Here is an 18,535-nt window from a genome sequence, read left to right on the forward strand (position 1 = left end):
ACGGCACATAATTTTAGCAAATTGTGGCACTAATTAAAAAGCTGACCTGAGAAGTAGGCTTGAAGCCAAAGAAGCAGAAGAAATAGTTCTTCTAATGCTAAAGGAATTTTAAATCTACTTGGGCAAATCTACAGCTAATGTTACCTTTAGTGGTGGAAGAGTGAATGCTTCCCCGCTCATACTGGGAACAAGGCAAGGATGTCCACTCTCACCACTCGCATTTAATATTGTACTGGAAGCCCTGGTCAAGGTAACAAGGCAAGAAAAAAGAAACAAAAGACCCAGAAATGGGAAAGAAAAAATAAATAAGACTTCTGTGTTCTTGGATGACTTGATGACCTACACAAAAAAATTCCAAAGAATCCACAAAAAGAATTAACTGGGGGTCAGGTGGGAAGCAGAGTCACGGAGTTCCCAGAGGGCAGCAGAGGCCAGTGCAACACGAAGCAAATGGCGAGAAGGTGAGGGAGGGACTGACTGTTGGGCAAGAGCTGATCATCAGAGGTAAGGGGAACTGCTTTTTGTAAGAGTAACTTATGACACGAGTCCACCTCTTGCAATCCCCTGACAGAACCTGGGAAAGCCCTGGGAAGAGTTACCCATGTGTCTGTCTGGGGCCAAGCATGGGGAGAAGCCAGGAGTAGAAGGAGCCCTTAATAAGACCTCAGGATGGGTAGAAATGCTTCAAACTATATTCCAAAGCAACACTGAGTTATTTTCATGCAAAATGAAACCAACATATGCAGAAGTGTATCATGGGCAGAAGCAAAACTGCAAGACTGAGTCAAACCAAAGTAAAAACCTCATGGGAAAAAAAAAACCATAGGGTGTCACACCAGGTGGGCACTCTCTCAATTGTTGGTTAAACTGATGCATAAGGAGAATTTACTCAATAGCAACCAAACGCAAGCTATAATTTTGAATTACACTTTGAACTAATGTTGCTCTACTTTTCAAACTCAGCCAGGACCCGGGCACCAAGGCTGTACAGATGGATCACATACCGCGGTGGTCTGGGCTCACACATGTTAGCACGAAACCACAACTATCAGTTTCTGAAAGTACGGAATTAGAACAAAAACCAAGCAACCAGAATACCCTCTGAAGTCAACCCTCATCACATGAACACTTCCGTTAGCCTCAGGCCCTGAGACAGACTGCTACTTGAATACTGAGCACGTTTGAAAAGATGAAAATAAATAAGCACATTGAAAATTAGGGGTGGGGGAGGTTCGTTCCCATGGCCAGATCTGCTCCCGTCAGGAGGGGCCGTCCCCCGGCTGCTTGTACAGCATCGTCCACAACTGGAAAGGCTCCTGGTCTTATCGGGAAGGGCACCATCCTCCAAACGAGGGAAGCAGAGAAGTTATTTTGGGTTTGGGATCCTGTCCAGTGCTGCTTGTGGTGTCTCTCCCACAGCCCACAGCCAGTCCTACGGAACAGGCAACACGAGTCCCATTTTATTTTATTTTTTAAAAAAGACTTTATTTGTTTATTCATGAGAGACACAGAGAGAGAGGCATGAGAGAGGCACACAGGCAGAGGGAGAAACAGGCTCCATGCAGGGAACCCGATGCGAGACTCGATCCCGGGACTCCAGGATCACACCCTGGGCTGAAGGCAGATGCTCAACCACGGAGCCCCCCAGGCGCCCCAAGACGAGTCTCATTTCAAAAAAGAGAACGCTGAGGCTTGGTGAGCCCCTTGACTTTGACCGGCGTCATGCACAGCGGAGGCAGGGGCAGCAGGGAGGCTCCCCCAGGGTTGCCGAGAGCCCTCGTGGCCGGGCCGCCCAGGGAAATCCAGCTTACCCTACAGCTTACTCTTGTTCGCTTGTTTTTCTTTCTGTGTCTCCAACCCCGGAGTGGGGGAAGCTGTAATTCCTCCAAGGCAGGGACGGCCAGCCTTTTCTTGACAGGCCTAGTGTCTACGAGAGCCTGCCAGCAGGAGGACCCGGGGAAGGCGCGCTGTGCCCGGGCGACAGACAGCACTGACTCTGCAACTCCCCCAAATCCCTTCTCACCCCGGGGAAAGCTCCACGGTGATCTGTGTGCCAGAAAGACCTGGGAAGGCCCAGGCTGGCCACAGACTTCCGGGGGGTGGGTGGGGTGGGGGGACAAGAGGGCCTGGGGGAGTGGCTCGGCCCCCAGCAGCCCGGGCCAGCCGCAGCCTGGACACGGGGAGGTCTGTCCCTGGGGCATCCATCGCGGCCGCTCTGCCTGCAGGGGCCAGGCCAGACCCGGGGAAGGAGGTGCTGTGAGGACACGGAACAGGGGAAATCCGCCGAGCAGGCGGGGAGCCGGGCTGGCGAGGTCAGGCGGGCGCTCTCCCGCAGGAAGGGGCCCCAGCTGCAGGGAGGCCGCCCGGTCGCTCACAAGATATGGAAAGAGCGCGCCACGCTACTGTCACGGCGCGTCCGGACCGCTCGGGGCAGGCGGCGAATGACAGGGCTCGGACGGAGGCTGTCCCTCGGGGCGGCCTCGGTGAGGGAAGAAATTAAAAATGATCCTGACTCGTCAAGTTCTGACGTGGACAGAACCGGGCAATCTTTCCAAACGCAGATGAAAGTTAAATGTCTTTTATACACACACACACACACACACACGCGCGCGCGCGCGCGCGCGCGCGCGCACACACACACCCTTGGCCCGGAGCGCGCCAAACATTCAAGTGCGCGGCATAGACGCTGCCTCCAGGAGGTCTCTACAAGCTCTTCCTTTAAACGGGCGGCGGGGGCGGTGGAACCGTCGGGGGGGGGGGGGTGCGGGGGGGATGCCCATTTTCCTCTCCCTTAAACACGGTTAAGAGCATCTTTCCACATCGGGCAGTGAGTGTATCTACAAACATGAACTTTTACGACAGGTTAAAATTCTACAAAGCAAAACAAAAAAAGGGGGCGGGGGGCAGCCCAGGTGGCTCAGCGGTTTAGCACCGCCTTCAGCCCAGGGCCTCATCCTGGAGACCCGGGATCCAGTCCCACATTGGGCTCCTGCATGGAGCCTGCTTCTCCCTCTGCCTGTGTCTCTGCCTCTCTCTGTGTGTGTCTCTCATGAATAAATAAATAAATCTTAAAATATTTTTTTAAAAAAATCTACAAAGCAGGGACACTCAAATCCAAATCCAAATCATGCCACCCAACAGCTCAAATCCGGGCTCGCCGCAGTCCGACCCCAGGGAGAAGCTCCTCCACCCTCGGCTGCCTTCTTTGGGGTCCCAGGGTCTCTGGAGGCACTGAGTTGTGTCCCCATCAAAGTGTCAGGGCCCTTGAAAGGCCCCCGAGTGTTGTACCCCATCAGGCACAAGGGCTCTCAAGCCCCCTGCCGGGCACCCCCGCTGCCCCCAGGGCCAAATGCACGGTGCCTCCCTGCGGGGTTCACACGCCGGCCGGGGTGTCGCCCACAAGGCTTCTGGATCATCCGGGCTTCGGGTCCTCACCGACACCACACCCCGCCGTCTCAGGGTTTCCCTGTTTACCTTCCAAGCATCCCCAAAGTGGTTAATTACTGGATTTTCTAACATATGAAAGAAAGGCTGAAAGGGGCAGAGACACCTCCCCCCTCCACCCCGACCCCCCCATGAGGAGTTTGGGAGAATCACATTCTTGCCCACCCCCCAGCGAGCAACCTCGGGAAGGCAGGGGCAATCCTGTTGCGAAGGCTGGAGAAAAGATCCCTTTTCTCAACCCGTTTCGTCCTTCTATGACCAACAAGCTGGACTTCCAAACATCTGGCAGGTTTTGAGACTTATTCATGGACAGCTGCTCAGCGAAGACCCACGCACACCCCTGCCTGCTCCTGGGGTCTCTGGCGCGCCATCCCCAGCCTCCAAACTGCACAGGAGGGCCCCCCTAGCTACCCCGCAGCTGGTGGGGGCCCCCGTTGGGTTAGGAAACTGCAAACTAGCGCGCCAACCGCTCTTAGATTTGCAAGTTCAGACGGCTGCTGGCTTCCATCGGCCGCGTCCGTCTCTCCAGCTCTGCCGTTCCGTCAGCACGTGTTTGGGAGCACAGGGCTTGGAGTCTCCCGCTCCCTTCCGAGGCACCGGGGGCTCTCCCTGCCCCAGACAGCAGGGCGGCCTCTCCTGTGCCCGCCCCCCAAGGGCCAGGAAGGGAAGCTTCAAGGTAGACCTCCTCCTTTTAGCCACCCCTGCACCCGCACTCCCCCCACCGCACACCCCCATGCACCTGCACACCCCTGCACCCATACATCCCCTCACCTGCATACCCCCACTCACCTGCACAGTCCCGCACACCCACACTCCCCATTCACCCGCACACACAGTCCCGCACACCTGTACACCCCCATGCACCTGCACACCCCCACACCCACACACCCACAAGCCCCCTCACGAGTGCACCCGCACACCCACACATCCCCTCACCCGCACACCCCCATTCACCTGCACACCCCCGTACCTGCACACCCTCACACCTGCACACCCCCGCACCCGCACACCCCCGCACCCGCACACCCACACATCCCCTCACCCACAGGCCCCCATTCACCTGCACACCTCTTCACCCACTCACCCCATTCACCCGCACACCCGCACACCCACACACCCTTTCACCCACACACCCCCATTCACCTGCACACCCCGCACCCGCCTGCCCCCTCACCTGCCTGCCTCTTGGCACTCAGCATAAACGCTTCTCAGAGACCATCACCGTCAAGTTCCAAAAAGTCTATGCGCCGTGAGCGCCTCCTTCGTGGGGGCCCTGCTGCTCAGGGGCAGGGACATAGGCTGCACCTGGGAGAAAGCTCGGCCCACAGGGAGCAGGGGTCCAGCCAGATGCCTGCCGAGGGCCCACGAGGATGCTGAATCCTCTCTCCCAGGAAGAGTCTGGTGTAGACCTGACTCTGAATCCTCTCTCCCAGGAAGAGTCTGGTGTAGACCTGCTTTGCATGTGGGAAGACTGAGGCCTGGAGAGCTCAAGGATTGTCACCGGGCATCCGTCCTTCCGGGGCACTGCCACGGGACTCCAGGGCCCGGGCACAGGCACCCTGCCCTCCAGAGCTCCCAGGGAACACGCTGGCTGCTCTAAGTACTTAAAAACGAAGGGCCCCACTGCCTGGACTGTGGAGTTCACTTGGGCTGCGCGGCTTGTGCGGGTCCCCAGGTCAACCTAGAGCCGTGTGGCCTCCTGGAGCTCTGAGCAGGGCCAGGCGTCCACGGCACCCACGGCCCGCTCAGCTCAGCCTGGGCCCTGAGGGCAAGAGGAAGGTGCGCACCCTCGAGCCCCGCCCCCTGCAGCCAGCTGGCCCTGGGTGGTAGGCTGGGTGTCCCGTGTAGGCACGTGCCCTCGAGCCTCCTCCTCACTGTGCAGAGCTGGGCTCAGAGTCCTGGGGCGGGGAGGGGGGCTGGACTCGGAGCCGGAAGCAGAAGTGAGGAGACAGGACTCCCCAGATGCACCTGTTCCCACATGCGCTCCCCTCCCTCTGCCAGCCCACCTGGGACGAATCCAACGGACCAGCACGCGGCCTCCGGGCCCCCGCTCCGTCCCCCCCCCCCCACCCCCGGATGCTTGCTCCCACCTACATCCAAGATCCAGTCCTGACACCAGGGATCCAGCTTCCCTCTGGGGACACTACACAGGGATCCCGACTCCCCGGATGTGGGATGTGTAGATTTCACATTTTCCCTCAAAAACTTTGATGAAGGGAACAAAGTAGCTGCTGCTGGAAATGCATGGACCTATGAAGCACACAGAATCCCTGCTGTATAAATGGTTCTCTCTCCTCTGCAATAAGGTGCACATGAACATTTCTCATAGATCAAGAAAACCCAGGAGACCTTGGCTCGTCGGCAGGTGATGTTTCTTCCATCCTGCCACCCGCTTGGAGGTCTTGCACTTCACCATGGGGTCCTCTGTGAGCCCGCCCCTCCCTCGCCCCAGATTTTCATCCCACACCCGCGACCAAGCCTGACTTACTTCGCCACGCTCTTCTCATGAAACAAGGCCTCACCCTGAACCTTGGCCGCAGAGACCTCTTGCTTCCTGGGTGCCGGCTCCTATTTCCCCCACTCATCCCATCCCATTCAATTGCAGTAAACTGAGTCACGCTCAGCCACGTTCCCAGACAAAGCTGACCAATTCCCTTCCCCGCCTTGTGGATCTCCGGGTCCTGGCCTGCAGAATGGGCTCCCTATGCAGGGAAACCCAAGGATCCTCATGTTGGGTCAGGACTTGCTGCCTAGAAATATCAAACGTTGGCATCTTTCCCCAGTTTGCAGAAAAATCAAACCAGAAGTTTCATTCAGTCACTCTTCCTTTTTCCCACTACTGCTTGCTTATTGGCAAGTACCACGTGGAATATGAATTAACTGAAATATAAATTAGCCATTGATGGGCAGATGGGGACCCCAGTGGCTTTCTCAGACTGGTTTTATGGACTCTCATGCTTAAGAGAGATAATATGATAACACACACACACAAGGCCACGCCTTCCTAGTGAAAGTGGAGAGAAGTATCCCAAGTGCTTAGAACAGTGACTGGTTCAGGGGAGGCGTCCACATCCCTTTGCTGAATGGGTGAACAGACCTCATGGTCTTCCGAAGGAGCACCGGAGAGTATCGTGATTCTAAACCTGCTGCTGCCCAAGCACGTGCGAGGACCATTCTCATCTTCCAGGTGATGCTCTCGGTCAGCGTACCCTAAGGTGGATGCGAGGGGCCAGGTGTAACATGGTGCCAGCAAAGTAGGAAGGGGTCCCAGCGACCACCCCTGAACACACCTAAGTGTCTCCACCAACTGGGTGAGGCAGGGAAGAAGACGAGATTGAGAACCAGCTCAGAGAGGGAGGGAGGGAGACTTCACCTGAGCACTGCCTCATCTATATGCTCTGTGCTTCTTCGCTCTCCTTTGCCAGAGCCTTGATCACATCTTACCTGACACTGGATTTCCCACCTCAGGCAGGGAGGAATGAGGCCATTCGGGGAGCATTCCTTGAAAGCAAGGCCTGCTTCCCTCCTCTCATTGCACTCAGACTATGGAAGGTACTCAGGTAGGGGTCGTTGGGTGCATGATGCTAGACGTCACCCATCATTGAATCGGATTTCAAAAGATGTGTTTCTTGGTTTAACTAAAGTTCAGTGAACCTCAAAGAAAAGGATTTGTCTCTCATATCCCGATAGTAAACTGATGTTCCTGGGAGTTAGTTTTTAGGAAGCCAATTTGGAACGCCCCTGCCTTTTGCCAAGTGGCCCTAGGCCTGGGATCAGCCCGCTAAGCACGTATGGGAAAGATTTGGTTACTTATCCTCACACTCAGCTGTAAACAGCAGCACACTGCGGAGGCCCAGGGCAAAGCACCGTTTCCCAAGGCAGCGAAATGGATGAGCCATGGCATTAAATAACTATTTAGGAGGATCATTATTCCCTTGGACCCAGAATGAAAGACAACTTATAACGCGCTCCTTAATTTAAAATTATCTATTGTTGCTGTTAATTAAAATGCTAACTACCACCAATCCTATACAAATGGCAAAGGGACAAGGACAATGTAATGTGCTACTTCACCAGTATTAATAAACACAGTTTTATTATCATCTAAGAATAGCTATTGTTGATGAATTAAGGAAATAGCGTTTTTTTTTTTCTGATTAGATTGGCATGGATAAGAAGAGAGGAATGTGTTGGTAAACAACCCTCTGGATTGCTTCACAGAGCTTGGAAGTTCCCAGGGAAGACCCTAGGCTGGAGAAGAGGCAGCAAGACACCCATACACAGTTCATAGACACCCTCCTTCTTAGGGGTCCCCTTCCTACTTCGAAGACCAAACCTCCTTTGAGAAGCCCCGCCAAAAGCCATGGCGTGTTTCCTCTCAATGGTGTCCAGAGCAGGAACTTTCTAGAGGCGCCTCACCTGCACAAAACCGTTTCTACCACCTTCTGGACACACCACGGTCTTCCTATTTGTTGCTTTCTTGACGCTGTTCCCTGACCCAGAAAGCTTTCCATCTCACCCAACACAGCCAGGTGCTTGCTTCTCATGTGCAGCCCCATCCTGGATCCCTTGTCAGAGCCCTCCAGACTACCCCGAGTTTGTCTGTCTTGGTGCTTCTGGAGCACGGAGCTGTCCTCCAAGGCTCCCTCCATCTGCCTGGGTCTTCCTCCTCCAACCACATCTTCACAGCAACAAACATAGGAGGATGGCACGTTAAGATTCAATCGGCCACCTCTCCCCTGCCGTGGGGAGAGGCACAGTTCACCATGTTTTACCAATGATGAAGCAAGGTGTAGACACTCACCCCAAAGATACAGAATCTGTAGCTAGTTTGGTGCTTTCTGATGGGAAATCCTGTCATCTCTAACTTGAACTTTCTACATAAACAGTTCTGTGCACCTATTAGCAACTTGGAAAATCCTAGTTGGATGAGTGAATAAATGCACCAAACCAGTGGTGACCATTCACTGGGTATCTACTATGGGCTCGTGTTATGGCAAATGCTGAAGATCTAGAGATCAAAAACTAAAATAAACAACCATGCGTGGACGGCAGCTCGAGGTCTTTACTCTAAAGGAATTCTGAAAGACAGACTGATAAGCAGATTATTGAAATGCAGGGTGAGCACTCCTGTCACAGCCAGCCCGGGGGGCTTTGAAAAGTGGATGCAGTGGCATTAAACTCACATCTGGCTAGAGTCAGGGGATCTTTCTCAAGAGTAAGATTCCTAGGCAAACGACATAAACAAAGGCAGGGAAGCCAGAGAACTGAGAAATTTCTAGAAATGGCAAATAATTTGAATCCTGGCTTTGACCTTGGAATGAGACACCCAACCTTTTTGAGCCTTACTCTCCTCAGCTGGGAAATAGGAATAATAATCCTGACTGTGCCGGGTTAATAAATGAGGTAATCCACAGAAGGGATCCAGTGCAGAACTCTGCATACGCAAGATACGGCATAAATCATAGGTGTGGATTTGGAATGTGAGGTGGGCTGGGCTTGGGATGCTGCAAAGGCATTTGGATTTGGGTTGAAGCTGCGAGGGGGCTGTAGAAGGCTTCAAGCCTGCACACCCCTTTCTGCCCCCTACAAGGAAGGCCATTGTGGTGGCTGCAGAGGGGAGAAAGGCCAGGAGCCACCTTGCATGGACAGGCGGATCCATGAGCAATACGGAGGCTATTCCATGGTCTAGGTGGGGAGTGGGGAGATGCAGGAGGGATGGAGCTGGGGGCAGGCAGCTATTTAAAGATCAAAGGACCCAAGCCCACCAGCTCCCAAGGAATGTAGGGGGAGGAAGAAATCAAGGAAGACCTCCTGGCACAACACGAGCCCACAGTAGACACTGACTTGGGGCTTGAGTAAAAAGGTTGGTCATTCCTGGAGATGAAGCTGCAGTCACAGTTGCTAGGAAGTGACTGTATGAGCATCTCTCACAGACATTGGAAGATTGCTCCAGAGACTCAAAAAATATATAATACCATCATAAGAAAAGGGGAAAACCACTCTTAAAAACAGTACAATTCTTTTTCCGGAACCTGGTATCCAGAGCACAAAAGTATATTAGCTATTCCTAAGAGAGAATTTGAAAATTTACCTAGTAAACCAGGTAAGTGAAAAATCTGCTCATCAACCAGTTATTTTGGAAAAAAAAAAAAAAAAACCTCAAATATTTTGGTTTAATAACTTCCCCCCCCCAACCTAATGATCTGATCTGACCCATTAAACTAGGTCATTACTAAGAATCCACTTGTGGTGCATGGAGAAGAGACTAGCTTTAAACAATGCTTAAGGAGGTAGAGGATATCACACGATATCTTAAAGGGAAAAACTGAGTATTTCCATGTAACGCCAAGTTCACAATGAAAGGTGAGTTTTCGGGGAATTCATACATCCCTGGGCTACGAGCAAAACTGTCTCCAGGCTCGGTATATTCTGCTGAGGACAAGCACCTATTTTTTTCACCCTGTCGCCACTGAAGAAGTTCCGTGAACTTGTAATGAATCCCTCCCCCACATGAAAGAACACTGCGGTATTCACTTGAAAACAAAAACAGCATTATAACACAACTATGCGGCACCCCATTCTAGAACAATCTACTGCAACAGAAGTGTAATGTTGGACTGGCATTCTGTTTTGTCTACCTATAAAGGTCAGCAGCCCTCCTCTTCCACTGGAAGGCCGCGCGCCCATCGTTCTCAGGAAAAAGCTGGGGTTTTGTTTTGTTTTGTTTTGTTTTATCCTATCCCTACAGCTCAAGGAATCATCTTAAGATGCACGGGTTTGAGTTGCTTCAGTGAACAAGCTGTGTAGTCTCAGGCATTTGGGTAAATGCGGAGATGTGAGAGGCTGGAGGTGGAGCTGGACTAGTATGTTTGCACACTCTGCAGGGCCCCTCAGGTCCCCCCAGCTGCCTCGTGCAGGGCTGGTGGTCTGTCCTATAACCTAAGACCGAGGGACAGAGGAAGACCCAGTCAGTGTGTATGCTCCACTCCCCACGCCAGAGCCCTGCACGCTGCCACAATGGAAAGGTGGGTGACCTTGGGTGGGTGACCCCGGGGCCGACCCATATCGTCTCAGTGCTTCGATGGCCTCTACACATCGATGGCTTCAGATGATGATCTAAAGACACAGTGTTGTATGACTGAGCTCGTAAACCACAGAAGTGAGACAGTGAGGTCCAGACAAGGGGCAGCTCCGATAGGGATGGAAAATCTAGTGCCTGCCCCTCTCCGGGGGTGGGCCGCATGCACAGGGGTCAGAATGCACAGACGACCTGTCAGACACAGCACCAGACAGTCTATCTGCAGGAGCCCAGCTAATCCACACAAAGACCTTGAGTCAAGTTGCCAGGGGTCACATGGTCACTAGGAGGTAGAGCCGGAAACGAAATCCAGCTGGATGCATGCCCTCCCGCCACTGGGCAACAAAGCCTCCAACATTAGGAAAACCCTACGCTCTTGGGGCCCCCAGCCAGAAGTCCCTTCTTGGGACACAAGCTGCATGCATGCAGGGAGCAGTCCCCCGGGCCATGCGGAGGAAGTGGTCACGACCCAGAGACCAGACACAGAGGACACTTGCAGTGAAGCTCCCTCTTGGTCAAGAAGCACCACTTCTTTAAAAAGCCCACAGTTCATCTGATGTGTCCTGGCTGAGGACACGATGGTAGTATCTTCCGCCGAACTGTAAACTCAGATCTGGAAGTTCATGAACAAATGTAAAGAAAGTCTGGTGCACTGAAAACAGGGCTGGTTTCTGAAAAGGCAAAAGCTCTGGGAGTTGCATATGGGAAGACTGCACGGAGCTCCACGTCTGAACTTGGCAGGAGCCTAAGCGAGCCCTGATGGGAGCCCCTGTGGCCTGGCCCTCCCAGCGGGGGTCCCGACCAGCCTTCTTGAGCCACCCACCCTCCTGGCCAGGGGGTAGTAGGGAGTCTCTTTCCAGAGCTGCCACACTGCTCACAAGCATCCTTCTGCTTTAAACTAAACTGGGAATCACGGGTCCTTGAGGGGTCCCCCAAGAACCACCACAGGACTCGATGGGAACCTCCTTACCTAGATGCTCATTCTATCAGAGGATCCAAAGGCAGCATAACCATGACAACAGCAAGGCCACGACTACGGGGCAGGGGCTCTCCTGCCCCATTGGCCATGCCATGCGTCACACACCAGGCAGGCATCCTCTCTCCAAACCCCTGCCACAGAGCGGAGCTGGGAACGAGCCTCCCCACCTCACAGAGGAGTAAACGGGAGCTCCAGGAACACAGGTGACATCCTTGATTTTCATGTCAAACCTTGTCCCCAGCCCAAGTCTGTTATTAAGCCCCATGCTCCAACTGTTCCTTGATCCCTCGTCCTGGGCCCGACCTCCTGGGCCCACCAGGGGCCTTCCGTGGGGTGTGAATGTCTGCACACACCCAGTGGTGTGGTAAGCATCACGTCAGCACCGTGTGCACACATGGTGAACCAAGCTTACGTCGTAAGGGCACTTTCTGTAACATTCCAGTTCTGCGTGACACCCCGGCAGGCCCTCTGCACGTGACAGAGGACTCAGAGAGCTTTGCTGCTGTGTGTTAGACAGTGAGGCCTCCATGGCTCTGTGATAGACATGGGACAGGATAAGGACTCCAGTTGTTTTGCTACATCAGTTAATTTTAATGACACAGAAGCCCAGGCATCCAACCACCAGCCCCAGATAAATCTCCCCCGGAGGGATGGTTTATTTTTAAAATGGCTAATTATTCAAACTATTCGTAATTAAAATGAAACGGCCTTTCTCCAATAAAGGATCCCTAGGACACGTATAGGAATGTCATCCACCTGAAATCTTCAACAATCCAGGACGAATACCGGGTTATCTCGTTCATGAAAGCAGCTATAATGAAAACTTCGGTGTCCATTAGTAAACTTAGCCCACTGTAGGAATAACGAAGGAATAGAATAATCAAGCTTCTGAGCTTAGACTAAATAAAGAGTTTGTGGGAGGCTCATAGGTATCATTCCATCTGTGGCTATAATATGTAACCGGGGGACCAGCCGATATTGATATGTGTATGGAAAGTCCACTACTTCGATGCAATGCTTTGGGCAAACAACAAGTTATCAATGGTGTTTGAGGGAAAGTGCCCCCTCCCCCTGGGAATGAGGAACAAGAGAGGAGCAGCCTCAAAGGATGCAAATGTGGCCCTGGGTGGTTAGGGACCAAGAGGAGGGCTCCCTTGCATTCTATGCAGACTTCTCCTATGCAAACTATGGGTAGGGGACAGGGCCACTCAGTGGCCCTCCATTGTAAGGAGCAGCTCTGAGACCCAGGCTCTTGGGGTCATGCGGCAGGACAGGGTCCCCAAGAACCCCTCTGTGACCTTTCACAGCTCCCTAGACTGCCTCTCCCAGTCCTGAGTCTGTGTGCCGTGCATTCCCAGGCCACTGAGGGTTGGGGAAACACCTTGGTTACACGCCACTCTGCGTGTGTGGTAAGTTCCTCTGTGAAAAAGCAAATAACTCAGTTGAAGTGTTTAAACCACTCAGGTTGAAGTTGCAAACTAATCCCGATTCTGAAGTCTCCAGGCAGGTGGTGAAGAGAAGAGATATCCACGCCTCCCTAACTCCAGCAGCCCTGCGAAGTCTCCTGGCTCTGGATCCGATGCCCATGAGCCCTTGGAGCAAATCCCCACACTCATGAACCAGCACATTTTCACAAGGCACTCACGACATGTGTCAACAGATTACTCAATTTTTCACTAACCAGTTTCCACTCACAATGATGCCACAGACGTGTAATTTTATAGCAGAAAAGCCTCCCAGTCCGATCCTCTCCTTCATGGACGCTGATGCCGAGAGTGCACACAACCCTTGCAAGTATGTCATCTCCTTCGTCCTCCCAGAGACAAGCAAAGGTGCCAGAGACGTCAGGCATTAAGCGAAGGACTCCCACCTGTCACCCTAGACGTTATGCCTTTTTTTTGTATGTTTTTATTATAAGATAGTGACTAAAAAGAGACAGAAGTGGAGAAACAGGATTCTCTTAATCCAAATGGCAATGCAGTAGCTCTCATACTTCATTGATAGCCTCGGACTAGTATTTTTAATGAAGAGATTAATATATGCTATGGAGACAAAAAGGTGATTTCTCCATCTTCTGGTAGAAAAAAAAAAATGTTGCAAATCCTACCAACCGAATTGCTCAGGCTTTGAAAATAGCGTTGTTTTACAATCTAGCACCAGGAAAGTGTTTATATTTCCTGAAAAACTGGGAACATTCTTTGAATCAGACCAGAACAATACAAGCCACTGTGTTTTCATTTTTGCTTTGTCAGCCAGGAAGCTTAGGACCGAATTTAAGGCACAACTGCGATCACATCTTATCTCTAGGGAAAGGGAGCTGGCATTTAACGAATGCCACTTGTGCAAGGTGCTTCCACAAAATAATTTTCATTGAAAATAAACTGCTCGGTTATTACCACTCCAAGTTCACAGAGTGGAACACTGCAGTTGGTGAGGAAGAAGCCCGGAGCTCAGTAATTCAGCTGGCACGTGGTGGAAGGCGGCCTCCAGACCCAAACCCCGCTGCATTAGGGATCATCCTGACACAGCACAGATTCCTTTCCCCAAATTACTCCAAGCCTTTCTTGGGGATCGAGAGTGTAGAGTGCCAAGATTTAACAATGGTAATGCTGGCTTGCCAGGCTGGAGATGGTGGAAGCTTCCAGCCCTGGTCGAGGGCTCCCAGGATGTCAGAGGCAGGGCTTGTAGATGGGTGCACATGTGGGCAGACCCCGGGGCTAGAAGGGGACAGCCTGTTGAGACAGCTGTGCCTTCATATCAGGTCCCCTCTGATAAGGTAAAGTGATAAGATGCTACCTCCCCTCAAACCTGACAGCAGTTTCCCCTTATTGTCCTGACTTGTTTGCTCAAGCCCACAGTACAGATGATTTCAGCATCTAGAAAACTTCCCCACACAGAAGCCAAATACTCTGTTGAACTCAGTTATGCAAATCTTACAGGGTTGATTTACATAGCGGTGATGGCTTCCCGAGTGCGCACAGTATGCAAATGTGGCCTTTTGGGACTGGCTACTAACCCAACGCCGTGACCCCAGTGAACGCCCAGGCTCCCATAAGAGCATACTGGATGCACTCAAAGTCAGGTCTTTGAGATTCACTGAAAATCTACACAGCTCCTTGCATATCATCAGTATTCAAGAAACTTAAAAAAAAAAAAAAGACTTACACACTCTCTGAGTCCATTTATATAAAGTTCAAAAGCAGACAAATTGAACATATGGTGTTAGAAGTGTGGAGAGTGGCCAACCATGGGAGGGAGAGGGAGAGACCACCAGGAGGCTGGAGGGGGCGGCTGGGCGGTCATGCTGCATTCCTTCACTTGGGAGCTGGTCACACAGCTGGCTCGCTTTGTGGAAACCCAAGGTCTGTACATTTAACACTCGTGTGTACTTTCTGAAAGTACGTGTTACCTTGATCTGCTATTTTGGATCGTGGCTGGACTTGTTTTTGACCCTTATAAAGAGACAAAGAAATTAACTCACTTTTCTTTAAAAAGTCAGTTTACAAAGTTGGTCAATGGAGAAATGCCCTTGCATCATGCGTTCCTCACACGACAGGGTGATGGACGACACCGGCAGACTTGAGGGATGGGAGGGGAGAGTGCCCGTTGGCCTGGCTTTGCCCTTGGAGTGTTTGTTTCTTTGGACCAAAACCCTTATTTCTAACAGAACAAGCTCGTTTACCTTTAGGGATGGCTTTTGTTCGAAAATATTTTTTTCTGATTTTTACCATTTCCTTTTCAAAAGGGATTAGGAATCTCCAACTTGCACTTAAATCTTCTTAAGGTGTTGGTCATATGAATGACCCTGAGCGTCCAGCGGAGGAAGGACTGCCTCTCATGGCCATGATCTGGGTGCTGTGGTCAGACTATAGGGAATCGGGGTCTGGCCTACACGGCTCCTCCCGCCAGAGAAGGAGCTTCGGCTGGTCACCTCACCCTTCTGGGCCAGGAGGTTTCCATTTACAAAATGAGAGAAGTCCGCCTTTACCCTGGGGTGCTGGGTGGGATGACCAATTTGACCTGCTTTGCCCATGACTTTCCGGTTTCACACTGAAAGTCCAGCATGCCGGGGAACCCCTCAATCCCTGGCAAAGAAAGTGGCTGGTCACCCCACAGTGGTGTGGGATGTGCAAGGTCATGTCCATAATGCACCTGCCATCGTGTCCGGCACATGCCGTGTGCTCAAAAAATACCGATTTTTTGGCATCACCGTGACCACAGCCTTCTCCAGACAGCGTGTGTGGATGCCTGGCTGTGATACCTGTCAGCTGTGCCCACGCAGGCTCCCATCGCCCCACCTTTCCTTCAATTTCCTGACCCACTTTAAACCATAACTGATCAGTAACCTTTGAGCAATTCTTACCAGGACACGAGTGTCCACGGGCTGCACACACCTGCTGAAGGAGGTGTACAGGGGTCCGAGACAGCAAACTCCGCTGACCCAAGACATGAGGTGTCTGGGCTCCTGAGCTTCCGCTGCTCGTGATAAAACAAGGATGGAGCGCCCCTCGGCTTCTCGGCATCGTGGCAGGTGGAGGGAAGAACCGGTGTGCCAGCACCCACTCCGTTCAGTGAGTGTGGAAGCTGGTGCTGCACCCAGCCAGGGACGCCTGCAGGCCCCCGTGGGGACAGTGACCACACAGAAGCATCGGGAGGCCCGAGGACCTCAGCGTGAACGCCGCGAGGAGAGCAGTGCAGGCACAGAGGCCAGCACGGGAACCCAGTGTGGGTGCGTGGCCCACAGCCAGCGCATCCAGGGTCAGTTGGCCCGAACGGGAGAAAGCGGGAGACCGTCTGAGCCTCAGCCAGCCAGGATCGGAATGCTGGGTTTCAGGCTCAGCCCCTCACCGTGCCCAAGGACGGGGTCCCCGAACTTCGCTCAGATAGAGCCAGTTTTATTTCTCATGTCTGCCCACTAAAATACATTTATATTTATGCTTTCATGTGAGATGTAAGAAGAATACAAATTAAAGTCATTTATATTCTAATATAAATTGCCACAGGAATGCAAAGGGGAATCGCAACTTCCTCCTGTTGTTTCTTTTTTTTTTTTTTTAAAGATTTCTACATTTTTTAAGATTTCTACATATTTATTCATGAGAGGCACAGAAAGGGAGGCAGAGGGAGAAGGAGGCTCTCCGCGGGGAGCCCAATGTGGGATTCAATCCCAGGACCCCGGGATCACGACCTGAGCCAAAGGCAGATGCTCAACCACTGAGCCACCCAGGCGTCCCCCAAATTCTTCCTGTTTTAAGGGAATGCAAGCACTTCTGATGAGGATCTGGCCCTTGCCTTCTACTGCAAACACCTGGCAAGGATTGGAGAGAACACAGTGTGTTAACAGAAAACCCCTAAACTCCTAGTGGAGTGGACATAGTCAATCCCTGCTTTTTTCAGATTTCCACAAGGATCTAAATCAATTTAAGTACTTAAAATAGCCATAGAGAGGGGGGAAAAAATCGAGTTCTATTAGTTACCATGGGAATTACTAATTGAAGCACGTCTTTTGTCTTCGAAAGATCCTTGCCATTCCTGTGACGTGTGGAATGATAACACGAAGGGAACCAGCGACTATTTCCTGCTGTTTGATGAGTACAAAAATACCGTGCGGAAGTTCAAATTAAAGAAACTTCTGAAGAAGTCAAATCCACCCACCATAGTAGTGACATATTTATTAGAGGAAATCCATCTTAGGCTGAATTTTACAAGTGGAATATCGGATCTTCAAAGGGCTCTGAGAAATTGGGAAAAGAGGCTGCTACAGCCCAGATGTGTTCACGGCATTTCAGGGCGAGAAGGCGGGAAGGGCCGGCTGGCTGGACGTGTCACTCATCCGGGCCGCAGTTTCAGAGCATGAACCAGAGAGCCCTGCAAGCTCCAGCAAACCGCTGTCACATGGGGGACCGCGGACAAGCCCGTGTTCCGAAGATCATACAACCGACCGTGAGCACTTAGTAGTGAAAATAAAACTCTTCCCAGCATTCGCTGGTGCAGAGATCGTTTTTAAAAATCACCACTTGCACAGAGTTTGCAATCCCCAGTGATATTCCCGAGCATTAGCAACCTGTACCTTCTCGAGAAGGATTAATTGCCTCCTAATGCAAGCACCCCTGGAATACGGAAAGAATTGCCAAGCACCCAGGTTTATTAATAAAGAAGTAAATCTTTTCTTTAAAATTGAGGATTGTCCACAGTTAGCCAAGGGCTGAAAAAAAAAATGGGATTAAGAACTTCATTAATTCGCAGAGACAGCTGGAAGCGTCATCTATCAAAATATATTTCTAAAAGTTTAAATTTAATAAAAGAAAAGGATCCCCTGCAGCCAGAGTGGGAAATAGGCTGCAGCTACACTGGTTTGACTTCAACTAATTAATTTTGCAAGGAGGGGTCTCAGCAGGATAGAGGCCGACGACACCAGGAGGAAGATTTTAAGACCTAGGGGCCGGTGCTACCCCTGGCTCTTGCTTTAACAAAGTAAGACTGAACACTTTCACCAAGGGATGGAAAGGTAGAAGGTTAAAGCATGAGGCCTGGCTTCTCCTCCAAGAGGGAGCAATCGTCCTTCTGTCTGAGGCACAGACGGGTGGGGCAGCTCTGGAGATGGGCACTGGGGCTGGAGACGGCGGCCTCGGCCCAGAGCACACCTTGCTTCCTTCTCTGTGCACAGTTCCCGGCTCTCCCAGCAGGTGAGCACGCACCATGCTCTGCCCCAGGGCTGGAGGCCGCACACGGCTGGAGAGCATCCCCTGCCCAGGGGCCTTGCACCCGTACATGTGCACACGTGTGCACAGCTCCCGGCTGTCCCAGCAGGTGAGCATGCACCATGCTCTGCCCCAGGGCTGGAGGCCGCACACGGCTGGAGAGCATCCCCTGCCCAGGGGCCTTGCACCTGTACATGTGCACACGTGTGCACAGCTCCTGGCTGTCCCAGCAGGTGAGCACATGCCATGCTCTGCCCCAGGGCTGGAGGCCACACACGGCTGGAGAGCACCCCCTGCCCAGGGACGTCGCACCTATGCACGTGCACAACA

At 52.1% G+C, this 18,535-nt stretch overlaps 1 protein-coding gene across 5 annotated transcripts in view; it reads right to left on the bottom strand.

Annotated features, from left to right (window-relative positions):
• PTPRE (protein tyrosine phosphatase receptor type E) overlaps nt 1–18,535 on the bottom strand; it is a 158,328-nt gene that overhangs the window by 96,832 nt on the left and 42,961 nt on the right. The gene's annotated exons all lie outside the window — the stretch shown is intronic.

Source organism: Canis aureus, chromosome 29 (genome assembly GCF_053574225.1).
Source record: "Canis aureus isolate CA01 chromosome 29, VMU_Caureus_v.1.0, whole genome shotgun sequence".
NCBI lineage: Eukaryota > Metazoa > Chordata > Mammalia > Carnivora > Canidae > Canis > Canis aureus.